Source organism: Ambystoma mexicanum, chromosome 2p (assembly GCF_040938575.1).
Source record: "Ambystoma mexicanum isolate Mex_15411 chromosome 2p, UKY_AmexF1_1, whole genome shotgun sequence".
NCBI classification, from domain to species: Eukaryota; Metazoa; Chordata; class Amphibia; order Caudata; family Ambystomatidae; genus Ambystoma; species Ambystoma mexicanum.
The window spans coordinates 1,287,028,670-1,287,053,720 of NC_090923.1; the positions used below are offsets into that span (position 1 = coordinate 1,287,028,670).

General features: G+C 46.7%; 1 protein-coding gene and 1 long non-coding RNA gene across 2 annotated transcripts in view; one reads left to right on the plus strand and one right to left on the minus strand.

Moving 5' to 3' along the window:
- Nucleotides 1–25,051, plus strand: part of VWA3A (von Willebrand factor A domain containing 3A) — a 2,090,411-nt gene that overhangs the window by 958,811 nt on the left and 1,106,549 nt on the right. The gene's annotated exons all lie outside the window — the stretch shown is intronic.
- On the minus strand, nucleotides 20,421–21,684 carry LOC138566048 (uncharacterized). Its single transcript, XR_011301816.1, has 3 exons — nucleotides 21,542–21,684; nucleotides 21,333–21,458; nucleotides 20,421–21,087 (listed from the first exon to the last, which is right to left on the minus strand). It is a non-coding gene; the product is annotated as an uncharacterized lncRNA (long non-coding RNA).

Here is a 25,051-nt window from a genome sequence, read left to right on the forward strand (position 1 = left end):
GGAAAATCCAAGAGGAAGACTCTTCAGCACAGGAACCCACTCCCTCACAAGCAATGACTGCCACAAAGGATGATATGCAAGAGTGGTTCAGGGTTCTCCAAGAGAAATTCATGACCACAGTTCATGAACAATTTGCAACGATCAGAGATGACATGAAGCAAGCGGTACAAGAGGTAAGGACAGATGGGGCCAAACTTGAAGAACAAACGGACATATTAGAAATCATAGTCCAAAACGTGGAAGAGGAAGCACTGCAAAACAACGATACACAAGAACACCTGGTGCGGAAAACGCACAACTTAGAGCTGCAGTGTGAAGACCTAGAGAACCACTCCCATAGGTCTAACATACAAATTAAAAACATGGTGGAATCAGTGGAAGACAGGGACCCAAGGTCACAGTATCTAACACGTATTCAGAGACATTTTGGCAAACAGGGAAGAAGAAGAAATCATGATCAACAGGATCCATCGTGTGGGTCCAAGAAGGCCTGAACCGGGCGCACAAGCCTGTGATGTACTGGTAGCTCTATCCACCTACCCCCAGAAGGAACAGATATTAAGTAAAGCAAGGGTTATGGACCACATCGGAATTAATGGAGTGGAAATACAGTTGTTCCAAGACCTGGCAGAAGTGACGTTCCAGAAATGAGGGAGATGGCCCCGGTGGTGAAGGTGCTGGCTGCAAAATAAATTAGATACAAATGGACGTTCCCATTTGGACTTCTGTTCATGCAGGACGGCAAGCAACCCAGAGTGACCACCTGTGAGGATGTTATGAATGTCCAGGAGTAAGAGAGGGAGGTGGAGAAGCAAACGACAAGTGAAGGAACGCGATGGAGACCATGGGAATGGAAGATGATGCACCAAAAGAAGCAACACAACGGCCACAAGGAATGAAGGAGGCAAAACGTCCAACAGCCCCCCTGAGAGAAAGGACGTAAGAGGCCCAACAGGAGAATGGACGCAGCAACTTGTGGGGACAGATGGGAGCGACTATCCAGTGACCAGTAAGCAGTCGCGGCCTGGCTGGTGGACTACCACCGGTAACCGGGTAAGACACTAGGAGCGAATGCAGGGCTTAGGACCCACCGCACAGTTAATCCCGAGTCAGCAGAGGATCGGGAGCAACGGGCACAGAAGATACTTGCATTTAATGAATTCCCCCGGAACTTCACAAAAGAGGCTATAGACACACTTCTCAAATCCAACGCAATAGAAAAAAAAACGGGTGTCCTTATGGCGTTCCACAATAGCTTGGGGATACAGGTACAAGACACGGCAGAGGACAAATCGGGGAGATACATATTGGTGAATGCAACACTAGAGGGCCACCCACTCACACTTGCATCAATATACGCATCTAACATGGGCCAGGATGGATACTTGAGAGAGACACTGGGGAAACTGGAAGAATTTGCAAAAGGGGATATCATTCTGGGAGGGGACCTGAATCTAGTGTGGCAAGCCGATATAGATAGGAGTGGCAGGAGACACCAACGGCAGGGGACCCCTACAAACAATTTCCATCAAAAGATGGATAACCTCGCCCTTTGCGACGTATGGAGGGGACGAAAGGGTCAACAGAAAGGGTTTACCCACTTCTCAAATGTTTAAAATACGATGTCCAAGATAGATTACTTCGAGGGGATTGGGTCCTCCAATGTATTCCATATCTATGACGGTAATCACCACAGCTGTGCTGCTTCGGAAAATCGTCTGCGTCCTGCGTCAATGACGTCGATACGCAGCCCTCGAGGACCTCCTCCGACGGCCGACGTCACTGGATGTTATAAGTAGGACGCACGACGCCTACTTATAACAGACCTTATAACACCTACTTATGACGCCTGAGTAGCCTCAGTTCTGTTTTTTCCGCGAACGTGTTCGCTTCGGAGATCTCCGCCTGCCTTGACTCTTTGGAGTTCCTGTTCTTTCTGGGTTCTTCGAACCTGTTTCGTATTGTGAAGTCTTTCTTCGTGAAGATGTCTACCTCGTCTTCCACACCGCATCCGGGCTTTAAGAAGTGCGGGGACTGTGGGTCCAAGATGTCGGTTACGGACTCGCACAACGCCTGCCTCTGCTAGGCCCATGACACGGATGACTGTGTTGACTCATCTAAAGCCTTGCGGGAGCGCAAGAAGAAGTGATCGGTAGCTGAGGTGTCTAAGCCACAGAAGTCAAGGTCTGCGGGGCTTTCGACGGACGAGTTGAGAGGCGACTATCCGCGTCGTCGTCGGAAGTCCAGTGGGTCTCAGTCCTGAAAACAGTCCCGCCACTCCTCTGCCTCTTCGAGGCACTCCCGGAAGCACCGTCATCGGTCGACTTCCCGTCCTCTTCCGAGGACTCTGCCCGTCGGCGGGTCACTTACCCCACCAAGCATGCGACGCCGGAGGAATGGGCTTCCTTCAGGAAGAAAATGTTGTCGATTCTCTAATCGCAGGGCACCGGTCCGTCCGTGCCTCCAAGTGGGGTCGGTGGTGATCCGTCGAGAGACGCCGCTCGCACGCCTTCGGGTTCGGGTGGTTGTCACGATTCGCGGGAGTGGTCCCACTCGGACAAGGGGAATCGTTCTCAGCATGCCCGTTCCAGGTCCCGGTCTTCGACACGCTCGAGACCGTGTGAACCTGTGGTGTCGAAAAAGTCATCGGCGCCCCGCCTGTCGAGGGACACGCTCAGGGCCATGGCCTCGAGGCCCTGAGCGTGCTGTCGGCCTCGAGGCCGCCATCGATGCTGTTGGCGCCGCGTTCAGCGTCGACGCCGATTCACTCAACGCCTTTCGAGGCTGTTTCGACGGGGGTTCCCCGGGGCTCAGTGGAACCACCTAGAAAGGCTCTGGCAAAGGCCAAGCATGGCTTTTTTCCGCATTCTGTGCCTTCCTTCCGCCAGCTTGAGTTTATTTCGGAGGTGGATGAGGGCTCTGATGATGGCATGGTTCCGGATACGGTACCCGAACAAGATTATCTTGGGCCATAGCCAAATTGAAGACCTGCGGCAATCCCTGCACGATGCCAGTGGGCTGGACACCTTTCCGGAGGTGGAGTTTTGTAGGCCTGAGCCTGGCTCTCATGCCGACTCATCGTACCAGCGCCTTATGTCCAGGTTCACCGAGTACTTGGGATGGTCTGCTCCCAAAGGGGATTTTCTTCAGGATGACCTTACGGATATCCTCGGCCAAGGTCCACCAACTGACCCAGTACTGCCGTTCCATATGGCTCTACAGAGGAGGGTGGTGGTGGCTTGGACTGCTTCGGAGAGTCTCCCGGCAATGGGCAAGTCTTTGCCGCGAAAATATATCCCACCCAGTAACGACCCCTGCTACTTGACCAAGCACCCCACTTCGGAGAGTTTGGTGGTGCAGACGGCTACGGCCCCGGCAAAGCAGGCATCGAATCCTACCATCCCTCCTCATAGGGACAACAAGTGTTTTGACGGCTGGGCGAAGAAAGTGTTTTCTTCAGGGGGTATGGCGCTTCAGGCGGCCAACTCCGTATGTGCCTTGTCATGTTTCACGCACACTCTGTGGAACTGTTTCCTTAGCGGCTGAACATATTCCCGAAGGGGATGAATGGGATGGTTTCCTTGCCATGGTTCAGGATGGTAAGGACGCCATGTGTGAGGCCGTTCAGTTGGATTTGGACATGGCAGATTGCGTCAGCCGGTCCATGGCGGCGAGCACCGTGATATGCAGGTTTGCGTGGTTGCGGAAGTCGGGGTTTGCTCCTGATGTGCAGGCCGGCTCCTCAGCATGCCCTTTGACGGGGAACATCTTTTTGGCAGCAAGGGTGACGAGAGCCTTGAGAGGTTGCAGACCTCCAAAGCTGCAGCGAAGTCGTTGGGCGCTGCAGTTCGCCAACCTCCGCCTTTTCATCCTAGGGGACAGCAATGGAGGGGAGCTTCCTTTCGTTCTTACTCGTCCTTTGGTAAAGCGAGAGGAGCTGCCAGTCAAAGGGGCCACCGTAGGAGTGCCAGAGGTGGAAAACAAGGTATTCAAGGTGCTAAGGCCGCTCGGGCTGTTGCCTCTTTGCCCTCAGGCAATGCCGCAGCTGTTTCGGCTCAGTCATGAGGCCATGTCCCATGGTTCGCCGGTTGGGGGAAGGCTGGCGCAGCATCTTGCAGAGTGGCGCGCTATTACTTCAGATGTGTGGGTTCTGGAGATCATAACCCACGGCTACTGTCTTCCTTTCCGGCAGAGGCCTCAAGACAATCCACCGGGGAATCTCTCTTTGAAGAGTCTGGATCCGCTCCTTGCGCAGGAAATTCAATCACTGCTGGAGAAAGGTGCCATAGAACTGGTGCCTGTAGCGGAGAGGAACACAGGATGGTATTCCCCTTATTATTTGATTTCCAAGAAAGACGGGGATTGAGACCCATCATGGACTTGCATGGTTTGAACGAACTCCTCAGGAAGATAAGTTCAAGATGGTTACTCTCTCTCAAGTCCTCCAGGCCCTTCAACTTCAGGACTGGTTGGTGTCTCTCGACCTCAAGGACGCTTACCTTCATGTGCCGATACATCCAAAGCGCACGAAGTACCTGAGGTTCGCGGTTGGCGACTCGCACTTTCAGTTTTGGGTCCTGCCATTCGGATTGACCTCCGCCCAAGGGTCTTCACCAAGCTCATGGTAGTGGTGGCAGCGCACCTCAGGAAAGGGGGGTTCACGTCTACCCCTACCTGGACAATTGGTTGATCAGGGCGAGTACTCCAAAGCAAGTCCTGGATCATCTGTCGGTCACCTGCCACTCCCTCCACAAGCTGGGCTTCTCCCTCAACTTAAAGAAGTCCCATCTGACACCAACTCAGTGGCTCCAGTACATCGGAGCAGTGCTCGACTCGTCCCTGGGGCACTGTTTTCCTCCCCAGGTGAGGGCTCATCACATTCAGCAGATGGTGCACAAGTTTCAGCTTTTCCAGAGTCTCCCAGCGTTCGAGTTCTTGAGATTGCTCGGCCTCATGGCATCCTGCATTTTTCTGGTGCCAGAGGCCAGGTTGCGGATGAGATCTTTGCAATGGGCACTCAAGCTCCAGTGGTCTCAGTCCTCTGGCAGGATGTCGGACCCTGTTCAGGTGCTGTCCTCGGTCGCCCAGGACCTTCTGTGGTGGGCCGTCGAAGACAATCTGATGAAGGGGGCTCCATTTTGGCTTCCCTGGCCGGAGGTGATGATCGTGACGGACGCATCCCTCACGGGATGGGGAGCTCATGCCAACGAGTTGACAGTCGGCGGTCGTTGGTCTCCGTCGGAGTCCAGACTCCATATCAATCTGTTGGAGCTGATGGCCGTCAGGCTAGCCCTGAAGGCTTTTCTGCCGACTGTGCGAGGGAAGAATTTCCTGATCCTGACGGACAACACAGTGGCATGCACTACCTCAACAAAAAGGGGGGGCAGGGTCACTTCCTCTGTGCAGGGAGTTGATGCAGCTCTGGTTCTGGGCAATCCAGCAGGAAGTTTCGATCTCGGTAGTTCATCTGGCCGGAGATGAAAACGAGACGGCGGACGCTCTGAGCAGGCAGAGTGCGATCTCTCACGAGTGGGAGTTGGCTCAGGAGATTCTCCTGGAGATCTTCGCCATGTGGGGGACCCCTCAAGTGGATCTCTTTACCTTCAGTGTCAACCGGAAGTGCGAGAGGTTCTGCTCATGGGAATTTCCTCTAAAAGGAGCCTTAGGAGACGCGTTCGTGGTGGAGTGGTCTTTCCCACTGCTGTACGCGTTTCCTCCAGTCCCCGTCATCCCGCAAGTCCTGTGGAGGTCCGGTTCCCGGATGATCCACATTGCTCCGGCGTGGGCTCGGAGGATGTGGTACCCGGACCTTCTCGACTTGTCCATCTGCCCTCCACATCGTCTTTCCTACCGAGACGATCTGCTCTCACGGGAGGGGGGTCAGGTTCTCCATCCAGAGGACCGATCCCTCAACCTTCACGCTTGGTTTCTGAAAGGTTGAGGTATATGGATTGGGACGTCCCTGAAGACGTGATGGAGGTGTTGCTTTCTGCCAGACGGCCAGCAACAAAGTCCCTGTACCGTTGCCGGTGGCGTAAGTTCTGCGACTGGTGCAAGGTTAAGAATGTGGATCCTTTTGCATGTGACATTCCCATGGTTCTGTCTTTTTTGCTTTCTTTGGCCCACAGGGGCCTGCAAGTGGGTACCATTAAAGGTTACCTGGCGGCGCTGTCCATATTTAAGCGCTAGTCTGGAGAGTGTTCCTAATTTAAGATTCCTTTAATTTCTCAGTTTCTGAAAGGGCTCACTAATGTGTACCCTCCATCACCTTTCCTGGTGCCCGGTTGGGATTTGAACCTTGTTATCAAGTTTTTGATGGGTGCTCCGTTTGAGCCTTTGCATTCATGCCCTTTGAGACTGTTAACTCTTAAAACTGTATTTTTGGTTGCGGTCACTTCCGCTCGCAGTGTGAGTGAGTTACAGGCACTTTCAGTTAAGCCACCCTTCACTGTGTTTCATAAGGACAGGGTTGTCCTTAGAGTTCGTCCTTCCTTTCTTCCAAAGGTGGTGTCGGAATTTCATTTAAGCCAGAAGGTTGTTCTTCCAGCGTTTTATCCTCCTCCACATCCTGGTAAGGAAGAGGAGAGGCTCCATAGGCTTGATCCTAGGAGAGTGTTAAGCTTTTATATTTCACGCAAGTCCCGGGTCAGAGTGGACGATCAACTCTTCATTGGTTACGCTGGAAAGCGTTTGGGACAAGCTGTGACGAAACAGACTTTGTCTCGTATTATTTTGGCTATCTCTGAGTGTTACCGCTTGGCGGGTAAGGACCCACTGGTCGGTTTACGGGCCCATTCTACCAGGGGTATGGCTGCCTCTACTGCCCTACAGAGGGGGGTTCCTATTCGTAACATCTGTGATGCAGCCACCTGTGCTTCGGTACATACTTTTGTACGTCACTTATCCCTCGATTCCATCCGTGAGCAGGATTTGGCCTTTGGAAAGGCGGTCCTTTACTCCGCAATTTGATTGGGCATTCTAAATTCCTGTTTTCTAAATGCTTTTCCCACCTCCTTGCATTGGTACTGCTTTGGGAGTCTGTCATAGATATGGAATACGTCGGAGGACCCAATCCCCTCCAAGAACAAGTTACTCTCTTACATGGTAACGTTCTTTCGATGGGATGGTCCGACGACGTATTCCATATCGCTCCCTCCCTACCTTCCCCACTACAGAATTTCTTTTGCGATTGCAGCTTACGTTTCCGCAAGGCTTTGTGTGTCAGACTGGCAGAAGACTGGTGCCACACGTTCTGGGGGAAAAAAACTACAAGTGAGGCTCTGGGCGTCGTGTGTCCTACTTATAACATCCAGTGACGTCGGCCGTCGGAGGAGGTCCTCGAGTGCGGCGTATCGACATCATCGACGCTGGACACAGACGCCGGAGATTTTCCGAAGCAGCACAGCTGTGGTGATTATTGTCATAGATATGGAATACGTCGTCGGACCATCCCATCGAAAGAACGTTACCAGGTAAGAGAGTAACTTGTTCTTCTGGTTGTCAGTGGGGCTAATGGGGAAGGGTACAAGAGATAGACATAGGGCCCATATCGATATCAGACCACGCCCCACTGTGGGTGGAGATCACATTACCAGGCAGAATTAAAGGTCTCTGGAGGTGGAAGCTTCCAAAAGAGTTGCTCCAAGATCCTGTGATGGAGAACAGTATAAGAGAAAATATTATTGAATACTTCACCCAGAATGACACCGAAGAGGTATCGCTAGAAACCATTTGGGAAGCATTCAGGGCAGTAATGAGGGGACATATGATAGCCCTAAAGGCGGCCAAGGATAAACGGAGGGTCCAATGGGAGAAGGAATTGGAGGGGAAACCCGTAGACATTCAAAGGGAAATAATCCAAAACCCCAGCAATAAAATGAAGGCCTTGAGACATGTACAGGGCCAACTAGAAATGCTCTGTACGAAACAGGCAGAAAAGAGTTTACTATATCTTAAACATTGGTACTATGCGAAGGTCAACAAGGCAGACAAGTACTAAGCGAGACAATTAAGAGCCAAACAAAATACTCTAACAATCAAATTCCTACGCAATAGATTGGGGGAGACAGTTCCTTTATAAATCAGACAACCCGTATAGTGAAGAGCAAGAAACGTATCTGAAAAGGGTGACCATACCACGATTAACGGAAGCAGAAAGACATGCCTTAGATAGGGAAATCAGTGAGGAAGAGGTAAAAAAAAAGCCATTGCAGGTCTACCATTAAATAAAGCCCCGGGCCCCGACGGGTTTACATACTCATTCTACAGGAAATATACTGATTCGCTGACCCCATTTCTGATGAGGCTCTATGACTCGTTCAAAGAGGTGGGGAGCATCACAGCATCCCATGAACAAAGCCAAAGTATTAGTATTTCACAAACAAGGGATCCGACGCAACCTGGATCCTATCGACCGATCACCCTAATAAATCTTGATTCAAAAATATACACAGAAATCCTGGCAGGAAGATTACCACCTCGCCTCCCTGGCCTGATAGGGCTAGATCAATCCGGATTCATCCCGGGGAGGCAAACCCATGACAACACAAGGCGAATCATCCATCTGCTAAAGAAGATTGCATCACGCAAACCCCAGCAATATTACTATCATGAGACGCTGAAAAAGCATTCGACCGAGTAGAATGGTCACTGCTCTTGGGTGCCCACTATCCCTGCTCCTCTGCGTCATGTACCTGGAGCCGCTACTTATCAGACCTAGAAAAGCAGCCACTTTGAAAGGGATAGATATGGCTGGGAAGGCTCATAAAGTAATTGCGTATGCAGACAATATGTTAGTGGCCCTTACAGACCCAGAACGTTCCCTCCCAGCAGCGATACAAGAATTGGAAAGGTTCGGGGCAATATCGGGGCTAAAAATAAACCGACAGAATTTGGAACTATTAATACTAGCAGGGGACCATGACGAGATATGGCAAAGGGCGGAATCCCTACAACTAAGGATAGCAGACAAAGGGATAACATATTTGGGCATAACTCTCACAGATGGGGTAGAGCACATTTATGGGGAAAACTACCAACAGCTACTGGAGAGAATTAAACAAGACTTGATCAGATGGAACCCCCTAATGATAGTGTGGTGGCATAGAATGACTTAATTAATTAAAATGAACACCATACCCAAGCTACTGTATTACTTCAAGGCTATCCCGATTAGGATCCGCAGATCCTTCTTTAGAACATTGACAAAGGTGATTGTCATATTTTTGTAGAAAAAAAAGCCCCCATGAGTAGCAAGAACGGTTATGTCAGCCTCAATCCAGGAGGGAGGCCTAGCCCTACCACATTTCCATAAATATTACCAATCGTTGCAACTGTGGGTACTAAAAGAATGGATCACGGGAGACCAACAAAAAATCTGGGCCGCACAAGACAGGGCCTTGGCGCTTGCCCCATTGACAGAGACCCTATGGAAAGGGGACACCCAAATGTTCATATTAGCAAGGTGATGAAAGCATCTCTAGACACTTGGGACAGTCTGTCGAGCCGAGGCATGCTAACGGAAGTCCATGCCCCGGAACCCGGAGTTTCCCCCGGAAATGTAGAAGGGGGCATACAGAAAGTGGGAATCAGCAAGATGCACGCAAATGGGGGATATATTCCACAAGCAGAAAATTAGAACATTTGAGGAATGTAAGGCGCAATTAGACCTGAGAGACTCAGATAGATACAAATACGAGCAGCTCAAACATTGGCTGACTTCCCCGTCCATTAAACATGTGACTATAAGAGACCTCACCCCCTTCGAAACATATACCGTGACCAATGCAGGCTCAGAGAAACTGGTCTCATCACTATATAAATGTATTAATGTTCAGAAAGAGGACCTCCACTGGAGTTACATGAAGAAGTGGGAAGTCACTTTAGGGGAAACCATTTCCAAACATTATTGGGATGGGCTCTGGAAAAACATTCCCAAGCTGACACAGGCTTTTCAGATGAGGGAAATGTGGGTAAAAATGGTGGTGCAATGGCACTATACACCGGAGAGATTGAATGCAATGTATCTGCAGGCTTCAAATCGGTGCTGGAGAGGCTGCTCAGGAGTAGGGTACTCGAGCCATATCCGGTGGGACTGCCAGGGGATACAGGGCTTTTGGGAAGAAGTAAAAAAACAGATACATGGAATGATATCGGGCATGGATCGAATAGGAGAAAAAGTATGGCTATGCGGGATGTGGGACCCAAGAGCAAAGGACTATACGAAATGGCAAAAGAGGGGTATAATGGGCTTATTGATAGCAGCATGGCTAGCAATAGCCCAGAAATGGAAGCAGGGAGACCCGCCCACAATCTTTGACTGGTTGCAGAAGGTGTGGGCACTAGTAAAAGTGGAATGGATGATGCATAAACTCCAAGGTAGCCAGGGGTCTTTCCAGAAGGAATGGGGATCAGTGCTGGCGTATCTGCAAGAGGACTATATGGCTCAATGGTGCCCACACAAAATAAGAATTCTGGACCTTTTCACATCATGAAAACTATCCGATGAAAAGAAAGTGAAGACGGCTCTCAACGGGCGTGGGGGAGGGAGGCAGAGCGCATGGGGCGTCGGGAAAGTGGTTGTTTTGTTGTTATGCCACAAAAATTCATAAAAAAAATGTTTCTTTTAAAAAAATGAAAGCCAACATAAATGTTGGCTGCCAGTCAGGCTTCCAAAAAGACTCAAAACAATGTTCAAGAAATAATATTCCAATAGGGGGGTTGGTCCTTTCCCCTAGACTTCAAAAGGAATAAATGTCTTTTCTGAAAACACAAAAAGATCTCCGTCAAACACTACAGCACATTTCTCAGACTCCAAAAACAATGTTCAAGAAATAATGTTCCAAAAGGGAGTCGCACCTTTCCCCTTGATTTCAAAAGGAATACATCTATTTTCCAGTTCCAGGGCTCTAAAATCATTTATAACCAAACTCTCATGTATATGCAGGTCCCAGACGTGCAGTATACTTAAGCGCTTGGTTGACTCTCCTGCCAACCAATGGGCCCTTCACAGGCTATCTATCATTGTCTTACAGGGTCTCACACTCTTATTCTTGATCACTTTAGGCTCTTCCCTTTCGTATGGGTGTGGTTCACTTCTGTGCCAAATGTACCACCTTTTATTTCTACAGTTCACAGGGTCCCAGACCCTTTTATCTTACACGTTGTTTTGCCTTTCTATCTCATCCTGGTCGACAACTCCCCTTGAGCCACCGGTGTTCCTGACCACATGATCTGCATCTTCCAACTGCTGTTGCTGCGGTGTGAAGCTCTGGTGCTTTTCAGCTGCATTCCTTGTTCGACAGTGTCCCTGCCATTCACTACTTCTTGCTCTGGGTTTTGTCGACACCAGCGTTGTTTCTCTCAGCAGCAGCTCCACCAACAACAGAGTGCCTCTTGGTCTGCAGTCCCCCTGGGGTGCGCCTCCAAGATCCTGCAATGTCTGGAGGGGTGCTCGTACAACAGGATGGGTAGCCCTTCTTCCTCCAACTGCCGTCTTGCTTCTGTCGTCCTCTGTACATGATGTCCCTCAGTTTTCCGGTTGGTGTCTCTGTGGCTCTGCTCTCCAGATGACAGCTTTGTTTCTCTGGTCACAGTTAACAGGAGGGTTTATTCTTGACCTCTCAGCTGTAGCACCTTTAAACTCCCACGTTGGAAAAGGTAGTCCTTCCGGACCAATCAGATTCACTGTAGAACTAGACTGCTCACTTTGGTTTAACATTGTTTTAAAAATAAGTCAATACTGGTTTGGTCTTTACTCTAAATGAATTAGTTGTTGGTTTGGTTCTACGATAACGCAAATCAATTGCATCAGGGCATGTGGAAGGGGAATTTAACTCCTGAAAAGGGGTTAAAGGACTTTAAACAGATTTATACTGCATCTCCTGAAGATGTTTGTCCCCAGTCCCACAAGGGGCTTCCCTTCCCAGGTGATCCTCCTGCTGTGCAGCGCCCAGGGGGATTATTGTACTGTGGACACACCGCCCTGGCCCCCTGGGAAAGGTCTCCCCCTAGAGGAGAAGGGACGATATCCTCAGATTTGTCCCAATGTGCCATGGATGAAACATGTTAAAACTGAAATGCTTAAAGTTAACCCTTCATTAGATTCTTTAGATTCTTTAGATTTCATTCTGAATTCATTAGGACATTCAAGCATTAATTCCTATTTGCGAGCAAACTGATTAAACCGACAACTTACCTTTTCTTTTCAGGCACACAGTCCTATTTTCTTCGGTCCCCTCATTTTAACAATGAAATTATTTACAAGTTGAGGTTTAATTGCCTGGGCCTACATTTTGTTATCTCCTTATGAAAAGAAGAATCAATTAACTGTAGGTTTTGTCCCCTTTGCCCTAATGCAGTTGAATCGCGGATGCACTTTATTCTCTCGAACTATTTATTTATTCCTGTGTTGTGGAGCTTCGGCATTAGACATTGTGGGTTGGCCCTATGGTACTGACTTACGGCTTATGATTTCTTTTGGTGATTATTGCAGTTTGTTAGGAAGGTGCTTACTTGCCAAGGGAACAGAGAGTCTTAAACATTTTCTTTCATGAGTTTAGCTTTTCTCTTCTTTTGACATAAAATCTGGATTTTAACTTTTTATTCCATGGCATTGTACCCTTATCTGTGCACTGTTTTATTTTTGTATGCATTTATTCTGTACATATTTTTATGGGGACAACGCCAAAACAAAATCTGATTGATTGATAAATGTTTTAAAGGGACTGTGAGGGAGGAAAGTGGGGAGGTGGCTGGAGACTGGGGAGAAGGTACATCGCCAACGCCAAATCTGGCACGTAAGAATTATTCTCCATACAAAGAGAACTTGAATCGCCACTGCCACCCTCATAGGATTGCACTAAGGACAAGGCATGGTGCAATAATATCCAACTTGCTCTCGCTAACAAAATTGCCTTGCTTCAAGCAAAGATAGAAGCCAAAAAATCCAACTTGGTCGCCAAAGATATCCTCAATAGCAGAAATGACCACACCACTCCCAACTGCCCTCCTTTCCATTTCTCTTCAGTCACTGAAGAAGAAGTAGTTAAGATAATCGCTAGCCTTAAACCATCCAATTGTAAAGGTGACTTATGTCCCGCCTCTGTCATTAAAGATGGAGCTAAAGATCTAGCTCCGCTCATCACCTCACTGATCAATTCTTCCTTCAAGAACTCAGTAGTCCCTAATGACCTTAAAGAAGCGTGGGTCCTCCCCCCTCCTCAAAAAGCCCAACCTAGACCCTAACAGCCCTGAGAATCACAGACCCATCACCACGGTCCCTTTCCTCCTCAAAATACTAGACAGAGTCGCCTACCTCCAAATACATCATCATTTGGAAGACAATAACCTCTTAGGCCTGCGACAATCCGGCTTTAGACCCAGGCACGGGACCAAAACTGCCCTCCTGGATCTAAAAATCCAAATGGATGAAGCCAAAGACAAGGGCAACTTGGCCATCCTGCTCCTGTTAGATCTCTCTGCGGCCTTCGACCTGGTTGACCACCAGATCCTTACACAACACCTTTCCTCGGCTGCCGCATTCTCACAGAATGCCACCAATTGGATTCAGTCATTTCTGTCTGACAGATCGACTAGGGTCTTCGCCCCCTTTAGCGGCTTCTGATCCGATCCCAATCCAAAGTAGTTCCCGAAGGCTCCTGCATCTCCCCCACACTTTACAACATCTTCACGAAGCTTCCCTTCGACCGTCTTGATGAACTGGGTGTCAGCTACACTAATTATGCAGACGACACCCAGGTCCTCATCACACTCACTGGCTGCTACGAAAAAGATGTTGCAAAGCTTAACGAAATCTACTTAGAAATCCAAACCTGGATGGCCACACACAGTCTCTGCCTTAATGATGATAAGACGGAACTGCTTATCGTAGGCTCCCAGGCCCGCCTCAATAAATTAGATTCTAGGTACAAATCCTTCACCATTGATGGCAACATCATAAAAGTCTCCAAAGAGGTGAAAACACTAGGCGTGTACCTCGACTCCACCCTATCGTTGAAAAAAAAAATAAATGCCACCATCTCATCTACCACATATACCAACAAACTTATCAATGCCTGTAGACCTTTTCTATCATCCTCCAGCTGCCTCACCTTTTCCGGAGCATTGATCTTGTCTAAATTAGACTATTGTAACACACTCTTCCTAGGTACTACCTCCAAAAATCTAGACATACTCCAGATCCTCCAAAACAATGCCTTAAGATGTGCTCTTAACCTCCTGCGCAAGGCACACATCTCCACGGTTAGCAACGATGTCCACTGGCTCCCAATACGAGACAGAATCAAGCTACGAACTCTTGTCATTACACACAAGTGCCTCTCTCTGACTGCCCCGCGATACCTATCTGACAAATTCGCTAGACACAGCACTTCTAGACCCACCAGAACTCCCTACTTGCACCAACTCAAAGTCCCTAAATTCAACCTAAAAACAGCAGGAGGTTTCAGTCTCCCGGTTCTTGCAGCTCAATGTTGGAACACCCTCCCTCTTGCAATCAGATCGGAAGCTTCCTTTTGGCCATTCAGAGCCATGGTGAAATCATGGCTCTCTGCTTAAACACGGTGCTACTTACTCTCGCACACTAGGTCTTAACTATATCGTGAAACGGATCACCATGTAACCCGATCCGCTATTTTCTATTGTATTCTTTGCTTATGTTTTACTTCACCATTGAATGTATGTACTTTTCCTGCTGTGCGCAACGATATGTAACTATGTTGTCCATATGATTATGCGCCCAGCTATCCGAGGGTTCGGTCAAGCTCTATAAATAAACTAACTAAACTAAACATCAGAAGTTGGAAAGAGGGGAGTATCAGGATGTGGCAGGAGAACATCTGTAGGTGGTAGGAGAAGTATATTGCAAGGTGGTAGGAAGAAAACAGGAGGAGGAGGGGGGGAAACAGAAGGAGCCCAGCCTTAGTGAGCCATGAGATAGAGCGAACAGGAAGAAACGTGGGGAAAATCATTACCCAAAGTAGGGGGAGACTCTGATCAGGAGTTGAAACCCATGGAATGTTGGCATGAGGAACACGCATGTGGTGTGGCGTGGAGGAGTATCGGGACCAGAACTGGAGTCGAAATTAGGTATAAAGGGTTAAGAGTCGGACCTGCTAGTGGCCGAGACACAGCAACATCTACAAAGTCTACAGGAGAAATCGGAGAGGAGACAAGCCAGAGGGCTTTTGGGAGAATGAGCCACCGGGGCTGTGATTCTGGGGAGATACTTTGCACTCTCTGGAACTTAAGAAGGAGACCTTACAATTGTCGAGGAAGGACTGTCCTGACATTTTTCTTTGCATGAATTCTGTTTTGCCAAAATTTGCCAATTCCTCACACCTTAGAGCCCTCTAGCTCTTTTGCTAAACTGTGGGACTTTGAACTTTTTCTATTCAATGTGTTTTCTGTGTTTCTTTTTGACTTATGAAGTCTGACCAACTCCATAGGCATCGTGTTTTCATGTGTGTCTCAAAGCGCCCTCAGTGCAGTGGCACAGGGAAACCTTTTCAGGCTGTCCCAAGGTTTAAATCCCTTCTCTGGGATAAACTACAGTTTCACAGAGTAAGTAAAGTGAAATTGACTTTACTAGTCTTTTCAAATTCCTAGACCCAGTACACACTATCTTACCATAGAGTGCTGGAGGGGTTACCTAGTATCCCCTATGTCTAGAAACTCATGTAACAGTCAAATGCTACCCTTTCCTCTCAAAATGGCTGGTGGCAGTGGTTTTACAGCAAACTACCATGATCTTTCCCGACCGCGAACACCGGTTGCGTTTAATCACGTGAGCCATGTTTTTCAAGATGGCCTCTGAGCCCCCTTTCTTTAAACAGGTCCCGGTCTTCTTTTTTCACCATTTCTTTTTGGAAAGGTCCTTCTAGAGTTTCTCTGTGCGCCAAACCAGGTTTGGTCCCTTTGTTCCTATGCCTTTGGCATGCTTCAGGACTGAAGACTGCCTCAGGCGCCCGAGTGTCTGGGGTGGGCAGGAAGTGTGGGAGGTGCCCGAAACTCCCTGTGCTTAGTCTCCTAGGAGACCCAAATGCACTCTGGCGTGATTGGCTGGCTGACTGTCCGGCAAGGACAGCCACCCTGCTGGGTGAGTGGCAGCTAGGCTGGAATGAATGGGAGAAAACTGTTTAAAAGGCGAGCCTCTTGGCTTGGAAGGCAGAGTCGACCACTGGAACGAAAGAACCAAAGACGAGCTGGAAGAGGATGGCTGCTGCAACTCTGGACCATTGGTTTGGCTGGTGAAGCCCTACTGCATGTCCGAATGGCCAAGTTCATCTCGACAGAGAAGCCCTTCAAGGACTTCTCCCTTTGAGTCGGTGGGACCAATCAACTCGTAAGCCACCTGGATACCATTCTCGGAGTTGGTTGTATTTTCCTCAGAGTGCTGCAGGAAACCGAATAGCCAGGGAGAAGGACACCAGTTTGTGTGCCTGGATACAGCTACCGGAATCGAAGATTTGCCTTTGCCAGCTTTTTGACCAGTCCCAGTGCAGTGCAGGAGTCCCCCGACGTCCTGCCTCTTGTCCCTACGACTGAGGCTCAGGAACAGCGAAATCTGCAGGAACTGCCAGGAACAGACGTCTTCAGCTGCATCTTTTTCTTCATTGTAAGGTTCTGTGAAAACTGACAGAGAGAACTTGCCTCTCACTGCGAAAGTGTTTGAAACTTTGGCAACTTGCAGGCCTAGTCAGGTTGTGACCAAACATATGAATCTTTCTTTGACAAACTACTTCTGAGAACTTTGGGAAAGACTTTTCCGTTAAACTTCCAGAACTGCTTTATCCTGTACAAGACTTTAGCCCATTGACTTTGGATTGCATTGAATCAACTCCTCTGGCAAACTCAAACTATTTGCACTGTTTAAGAGTAACTGTTATATCCGTCTTATTAACTTATGCCTTTTTGCTCCTACTTCAAATGCTCTGAATGCCATTTTGCTCCTCCCTCAAAGTAGTTTAAATGGCTCAGAACCTGATATTGTGAAGTATTGAAGTATATTTTTGTGTGATGAAGATTGCCTCCTTCTAGTGAATGTTTTCTAACTGACTGTGAAATAAATTAATAAGTGTTTTACCAAGAAACCTTGAGTATAAGAGTCTATTCGAATACTTGTAATTATAGACCTCTGTGTAACATCCTTGCAGCTCACATTCCCTCTTGAGGAAGCCTGACTGCTCAGCAGCGCTACCACAAAACTGTGTAGTACAGACTTATACCAAAGGTTGGTTTTGCTTACACCTGTAGTCCTAGTTGTGTGTATTGGTACCAAACGGTACTGCATACAGACTTTGCCTAACAAATTCTTCCTGAGGAGTTCTTTGTGTTTTAAAAAAGTTTTCTTCAGCTTTCTTATCTTGAGACTCTTTTGTGACCCTACTCGGACTTATGAGACACTAGATTTGTTCCATCCTTCTATCTTATTTTAGGTCATTGAGGTTGCTAGTATACCAATTGGCTGCATGCTTTTTATTGGGGCTAACTTTGGTTGTAGCCCTTGTACCTACAAGGGCTACAACCAAAGTTAGCGATTCCTCCACCCTTTTGCACTTGTGATTAATGAATGCACTCTTGATGGAAAATGAGATGATCGCATGAAGAATCCTAGAGTAGGTCTCAGTGATGACGATGAGGTTGCTATTGCCCTCCAGTTGTAGATGTATGTGCTGTGTAAAGGATATAGGCTGTGCAAACCTTGTCCCGCTGGATTATTTTCTGTATAGCAGAATGCTACCTGTCTGCCGGAAAGGAATTACCGGCAGGCATCAGGGCTCATTCGACTAGGGGAGTCTTAGCATCAACAGCATTACAGAGGGGAGTCCCTGTTAGAGATATTTGTCACGCTTGGACATGGTCATCCCCTTCATACCTTCGCTAAGCACCACAGCCTAGATGTGACACGCACAGCTGATGCACGTTTTGGCAGGGCCGTGCTGCAACATTTCTTGGTTTAACTTTCTGTCCACCTCCTTCGTCTACTGCATTGGGAGTCTTATCAGATGAGGAGTCTGCGGGAGAAAAGCAATCCAATGATGGAGAAATTACTTACCGTAATGTTATTTCTATGGATTCTTCTCCCACAGATTCTTGATCTCCCCTCCCATCCATCCACGCTCAGAAAGTCGATGGTTGGTGTGCATCTTCTCTTTAACGTTTACTTGGTGATGGTCCTCAGTGACCGTTTTCTGTCCTTCCTGCCACATGGTGTTTAAAAAAAAGAGCATTTTTTCTGATGCTTCTTTGTTAGTGTCTGTTGCTAATTCTTCGTCCTTCTGGTGTTTCGACGGCTGAGTCGCGTTCCGCTACGCCCTCTGCAGAACATTTTCAGAAGCAGCACAGCTGGATGGAATATCTATCAGATGAGGAATCTGCGGGGGAAAAATCTATAGAAAGAATATTCCGGTAAGTAATTTCTCCTTTGCTAGAATGAAGGCCACATTCTCTTACACTTACACTTTTAATGGCACATTCCTTTTCACCAGTTTCATGGTAGGCACCAGTGTTGAAGTGGTTACTAGGAGAGGTTATGTGGCTGTATTGGGCCTGCAATACACTCTGGAAGATGACTTCTCTGGAGCTCATATTTGATGAGCACATAACGTAAATGAATGATGTAAAATCCTTGCATAAGACATTTATGCTGTTTATATATGTTGCGGCTTATTTTTCAGGATTTGTATGGTGGAGAGGAGGAGCAGAATGCAATTTGTGTTTCTGCCGCCTCCCTTCCTCTCTGCCATACAAATTCTTCCACTAGGGTTTGACTGGTGTCTTCTGACCACAGTGACCTTGTCATGCTTTGCTGCTTCTCCAAATGCCTTGACTGTTTCCCAGTTCTGATTGTCAGTAATGTGCACATTTTTCTACTCTGATCAGTAAAACTAGTTAGTACCTATTTTCACAGCAAACTAGTTACAGTAATGGTAATACATTATTTTCTTCGCTGACAAATTCTTGCCTTTTTTCAGCATTACTAATCTTTCCTTAAGAGGGGATTTTCTGATGAAGTTCTTGTATCTCCACCTTGATTCCAAGGGGAAATCTCTGACTTGCCTTTTAAAATGGGTATTTGGGCCTTGCAGCTCACAAACCCGCATTCACTTAGGCAATGAATCAGTGACAAGCTCACTGGACTCTGCCAGACACTTATCTCTTGGCATTCGCTTCCTTGCTTTCCCGCAAACTAGCCCAGCAGCACTACTCCCCGATTAGCCAAATGCTATTCCCTGGACAAGTGCCAAACTTCACAACGCTGCAGGCCTTGGTCGCACATGAGCAATGGTTTCCCAAAAACTATGTAGTACTTCAGTGAATTCACTTATTCCACCTAATGCTGACTCCTGAAATGCGACTGTGCTTCACTCTGGCTTCTATTCATACCAGAGACACAATAAGGTGACGTCTCACAGCACGCCCACTGCTGCGCCCCATGCACCGCTAGTCCCTTGGATACGCAATAGATATCAGCGCATCTCTTCTGTTAAGGAGTATCTTTAATCTGTGTTTCTATTTAGCCCTATTTTGTCTGGAGTGAACTGCCACATCCTACCTCCCTAACCAGAGCCACTTGATTTGGAGCACTGTAGCTGCTTAGTTAAGTAACAAAGTTTTAACAGTAAAACTCTTTTCCTATGAGATTTACTAAATACTGCGCTCCCACTGTCCGTTTCTTTTCTACCGAAGTGTCCTTGTCCTAGGAATGGCCACTAAAGTTACTTTTCTCTGGAACGTTCCAGGATATGGGACATCCTTGATGGAGCCCAACAAAGCGGGCCATGCTTATTCAAAACACAAGATGAAAGGCAGTTATCCCACAATCTTGGCTTGGGTGACAAGAGTGTAGTGTGGAGGAGTAGGAAAACCCCCTACAGGAATGCCCCTGTTGTAGATTGTCGAGAAGGAAGAGGTCAGGTTTTAGGCGGACTGGGACAGGGAGCTGGCAAATGAGATTGAGTAGGAGAGGCCAGCATAGCAGCACCCCCAACCCTAGTGGAAGCTCTGGGGTTGTGACCATCCCTTATCGAGCCCCAGCTTCTGCAACATTTGAGGACCAGTGTGCAGAGAGATCCCTCGGAGGAACCTGATGCTGCATTGAGATGAGAAGCAGAGAACTGGAGCGTTTAAAACGAGGAGAAAAGAAAGAGTGTTGCGGCACATAAAACCCAAGGACTGAGTGTCTAATTTGATACCGTTCACCAGGAAGTGAACCTGGATTGAAAGGTGCAAAACTGCGATCTTTTGAACTCAAGGAAAATCATCAATTTGCTGTTGAACCTTTTTTTGTGGTCATTACTTATTTATTTTGGCCCAACCTTTTAAGTATGTGAGGAGTCAGAAATGCAAGACGGACACAAAGGTGAAGTTTGCTCAAGGTTTGCCATTTTATTAAATGAAAAACGGTGAGATAAACGCCTAACTTTCCCTATTCTAACGAGAACGTCCCTACCTAGCAAATTAAACTAAAGAAAGATGAGCTAGTGTCCAACAAGTCTCTGACCCTCACACTAATACATACAACATAAAACACTAGGAATATTTGGCAGTCTTCAGTTCAACACAATAGAAGAAGAGTTAAAACGTATAGGTTTTTGAAAGTACTCCTTGTAACCAGGATTGGATTCTCGTCCCCTGGATTAATGCAGGAATAACCTTGGAGAAGTTCTGATTAAACAAATTTCTTTTCAGTCCAACACAAAATATTTTTTACTTCAAATGCGACCTTTCACTTGTTAAAGTAAATGTCTTTCATAAACACTGTAACACACGCTGGAGACCAAGTAATAATACTGGGTCACACAACCGCTCTCATATGGGGCCCAAGATGGGCACGTATTTATATCTGATTCACGACAATATGTTCAAGTATCCATAATATACCATACTTCTTAGAGAAAGGAAGATGAGTCTTTCTGATTCATATCAAAAATGATTTATCCATAATAGTTCAAACAAAAAGCTATCACTAATAATCCTTAGTGAGGAAACAGTTGCCACAATCCACATGTATTAGACTAAAAAAGCCAATGCATTTCGGAAATTATTTCCTTCATCAGGGCGAGTCTAATTATATAAGTTCAGCAAGCAAGTATATAACATAACAAATGCAAGTATGTGACATAAATTCATATAATGGTGACAATTCAAACGAAACATACATTGAAAAAAATGAAAGGAAACATACCAATTAGTAGATGTTACATCATGGGTAAATATCAATAGCAAAAAAGAAAAAAGAAAAAGAAAAATGCCGTAAGTGGTTTATAAGGTAAATAAATGAAACCAAAGAATATTAGGTATGGATTTACCTCATTGGTGTGGTCAGTGGTGAAAAACAGAACGTCCTGCGTTCATGCCCACTCAGCAGTGGGTTGTAAATGACAATATGCACAAAGGCATGGAGAAAATCCACTCGTGCTTACAAGGAAACCAATCTGTGGATCATAAAAGATCCAATTAGATACTGTGTTTTACACTCATACTTGGTCAAAGAGAAGGATTGTAATCAGATTCTTACCTTGTAATACACAGAGAGAAACGATCCTCCACTGTGCAGCTGCAGGGCAGTGACTCAGACTGCAGTGTGAAGCCGTTGTCTAGGCAACGGTTCTTTTGTTTAGCATGTGACCACCTCGTTTCTGTGAGATGCAGGTGGTCACAATTAATGATGTAAAATCGGCCAGGGCCCACAAAAATGACAAACCAAATATTTATGGGGCATCATCAATAGGTGCCCATAATTGTGATGATAAAATCCGAAAAAAAAAAATTAAACATTAGAATAATGAAGATAGAAAAAATACTGTCACAGGTCCTGTGGCTGTCTGGTCACAATACTGCTGTGGAGGATCGTTTCTCTCTGTGTATTACAAGGTAAGAATCTGATTACAATCCTTCTCTTTGACCAAGCATGAGTGTAAAACACAGTATCTAATTGGATCTTTTATGATCCACAGATTGGTTTCCTTGTAAGCACGAGTGGATTTTCTCCATGCCTTTGTGCATATTGTCATTTACAACCCACTGCTGAGTGGGCATGAACGCAGGACGTTCTGTTTTTCACCACTGACCACACCAATGAGGTAAATCCATACCTAATATTCTTTGGTTTCATTTATTTACCTTATAAACCACTTACGGCATTTTTCTTTTTCTTTTTTCTTTTTTGCTATTGATATTTACCCATGATGTAACATCTACTAATTGGTATGTTTCCTTTCATTTTTTTCAATGTATGTTTCGTTTGAATTGTCACCATTATATGAATTTATGTCACATACTTGCATTTGTTATGTTATATACTTGCTTGCTGAACTTATATAATTAGACTCGCCCTGATGAAGGAAATAATTTCCGAAATGCATTGGCTTTTTTAGTCTAATACATGTGGATTGTGGCAACTGCTTCCTCACTAAGGATTATTAGTGATAGCTTTTTGTTTGAACTATTATGGATAAATCATTTTTGATATGAATCAGAAAGACTCATCTTCCTTTCTCTAAGAAGTATGGTATATTATGGATACTTGAACATATTGTCGTGAATCAGATATAAATACGTGCCCATCTTGGGCCCCATATGAGAGCGGTTGTGTGACCCAGTATTATTACTTGGTCTCCAGCGTGTGTTGCAATTATAAGTCCGGGTGTCTCCAGACTTGTCACAGCCAGCTCCTTTTCAATTGGATGTATATTCTTTTTTGAAATATTTGATTTTTACTTGAATATTCTGAACATTTTTGAATACATGGTGGTGCACACTCTCTTTTCTGTTTGTTTCATAAACACTGTTCCACAAATCATAACGATGGGTGCCTTACCCAATATTCTTCTTGATAAAGCAAAAATATCTTTCAAAACATAAGTTCATAAGCCAAAGCAATCATCATCAGATCACCTTTCTTCTTGAAACGGAATGCTTTTGTTAGGATAACACAGCAACTACCCCTGTTAATGCCACATTTATTCTTCAAAATGAAACTACTTTTGTTGGGATTAGCACAGTAACTAACTATTTCTAGCAATGTACAAAAAGGAGGGGCACCTGGCTGTTCCTTGATCGCTCCAGGTACTACAGACTTTATGAAACAAATGGTCAGGGTGAATCTGGTAAAGCCAGAAGGACCCAAGAACAATTTAATAAAGATTTTAACAAAGACAATACATGTCATATTTCATACAAGTAAATAATTACCACAGGTGAATGAGCCCCAAAACATTCCCAACATTTAACCTACACTGTAATTCATAATAATAGTGACACATAGTACATGTCAAGAGTATCAGGTAACTCTTTGGAACAACCCTTTGTGGTTGAAACGGGGGGCGATTGTATAGGTTTTGACAACAAAATGAGTGCCCAGCATGTGTAACAGGCACTGTGCAGTATAAAAAGTCGACACAACTGTGTGTTGGCCTTGAGCCTATTTTGTTGGCTGTAAGTTAGATAGCCTTCATCAGGACGATGAGAAATTGCAGTCTGGACTCAGACGGACTCTCCTGTGGTTGTGTTTGTGCCTCAATTCTTCAAGCACGTTGGTTCATTAATTAAAGTTATGCCAATGACGATCCACCAGCGGTGGGTGCTGGTCATGGAAATTCCCACTGGTGAGTGGTCTTGAGCACGAAAAATCTTGTGCATTGTTGGAGGTTTTGTCTTATTGGGGCAAATTCTGGATTTGGCGGTATTTTCTTACCGTGATATTTTGGTGGTAAACTGCCGGTAAACTGGCCTTACCATTAGAGATAGTTCAGTATTACTCTATTTTGGTGATAATATACAGGCCGATTCATGGAATTAATGTGCGCTGAAATTTTTGGCGCAGGTGTGCGAATCACAGTGCCAGTGCGAAAATCGCAGTGAAACCCGCGTACAGCGATTCATGGAAGTCTGTGCGCGTGTAAATCCCAGGATGTGCGCCAAAATTCTGCGTGGTGCACGCTGGTGCACAAGTCTCCAAACCGCGTCCGCTACGCGCACAGCGAAATCGCACATAGCGCGGCGCACACAACAAAAGTAGGAGGAACAGGGGGCGTGACACGCGGAATCGGGAACAACATGTGAAAATGTGGGTGTCACGGGGGAAGTACAGGAGGCAAATGCGCAGAACGCCCACACGCACGTTCAAAACACATATTCATGGATTCGAACGGGGCTAACGCGACACGCTATCCATAAACACGTACGCCAGCAGTAAGCAGGCGTACGTGGACCCGCGCAGCATAAAAGTGTGCGCAAACAACATACAAGCTCAGACGCCAGGATGAATATACCGTTCCTAGCAGCAGTGGTAGTGGGATACCGCAGGAGGAAGAGGAGGAGTAGGATAGTCAGGCCCCCAGAATTTTCACACCCAGAACCAGCCTTTTTGGGATGCCTGATGACCAGGTGTATGGGAGGTACAGGTTTCCACCTCACATAATACTCGACCTGGTGAGTGAGTGGAAGGATGACCTCGCATCACCCACCCTGTGCTCCCAAGCACTCAGCCCCCTGGAGAAGGACCTCAATGTACTGCACTTCTTGGCCACTGGATCATTTCAACGGACAAGTGCTATAGTGGGGGGGGTGTCACAGGCCATGCAGTCACGCTGCCTACAAAAGGTCTTGGCCATCATGACTGCACGCCCATCAGTCCGCAGGCACATATACCTGCCCAGAACACCTGCAGAAAGGCAGGCTGCCGTTCAGGATTTCTATGGGGTGGCACAATTCCCCAAAGTGCTAGGTGCCATTGATTGCTTCCATGTGGCTCTACGTCCCCCAGGGCATCAGAGCACATCTATAGAAACCGCAAGCACTGGCATTCCATCAACGTGCAGGTAGTATGTGATGCCAATGGAATCATCACCTCAGTATATGCCAACTATCCAGGGTCCACCCATGACAGTTTTATTTACAGAATGTCAACCCTAAAACGGGACCTAGAAGCTGGGCGGCATGGCGATACATGGCTGCTCGGTGAGTATAAATGCCACAGCACATGCATGCATGTCAGATGCTGAGTAATGTCACAACCCCACTAATG